We start from the raw sequence: 1,024 nt of genomic DNA on the forward strand, positions 1-1,024 counted from the left end.
TAAAGTCAAAATTATGTTCATAGTAATACAAAGATGCTATTAGTGTTTTTTTAACCTTCATTCTCTCATGAGTAAATATTGGAGTTCTGCAGAGGTCACATGACATATATTATCACAAAAGATCGAATTCAGAAGTAGAAACATGAATTTAACTCTATCTTATTAAGTCAGACATTAGAGAGATTTTTTTATACGTGAAATAATGCCACATTTCTCATGAAATTATTTTGTTTTGGAAAATATAGTTATTTTCATAAAATAATTATATTAATATGTAATAGAATTATTAATTTTTGTTTCAGTTGCTAAGTCACTTCTGATTCTTTGCTACCCCGTGGACTGCAGCATGCCAGGCTTCCCTGTCCTTCACTATCTCCTAGAGTTTGCTCAAACTCATGTCCATCGAGTCAGTGATGTCATCCAACCGTCTCATCCTCTGTCACCCCCTTCTCCTCTTCCCTTCAATCTTCCAAAGCATCAGGGTTTTTTCCAGTGAGTCAGCTCTTTGCATCAGGTGGCCAAAGTATTGGAGCTTCAGCTTCAGCAACAGTCCTTCCAATGAATATTCAGGGTTGATTTCCTTTAGGGTTGACTGGTTTGATCTCTATAAGTATTTTTAAATTTTCTCCACTTTAATTTCTTACATAGAAAATAGAGATTGATAAAATACACATGAACAAAAGTTCTTTAGGGTTCTCAATATTTTTAAGAGTGTAAGTGTCCCAAGATGCAAAAGTTTGAGAACTGCTGGTCTAGTCTATAGGGTGATCAGACTAAACCCATTAAGATGCCAGCAAACTGACATTTGTCTGCTAAAATTTTATCCATTACCTCAAGTTAATCAGGCTAATCTCCGACCTCTTCTAAATTCAGATAACCCAAATTGTCCATGAACATAAACCGTTCTTTCAAGTATGGGCTAAGTAATACTACTTTCCGGTAAATAATTCTGAATCTGCAAACTTCTGGGCCTGACCTCATTGCTACTGGATCAAAATTCATGCCTGCACATAGAGGATGGCAA

This window comes from Muntiacus reevesi, chromosome 7 (assembly GCF_963930625.1).
Source record: "Muntiacus reevesi chromosome 7, mMunRee1.1, whole genome shotgun sequence".
In the NCBI taxonomy this organism is placed as follows: domain Eukaryota; kingdom Metazoa; phylum Chordata; class Mammalia; order Artiodactyla; family Cervidae; genus Muntiacus; species Muntiacus reevesi.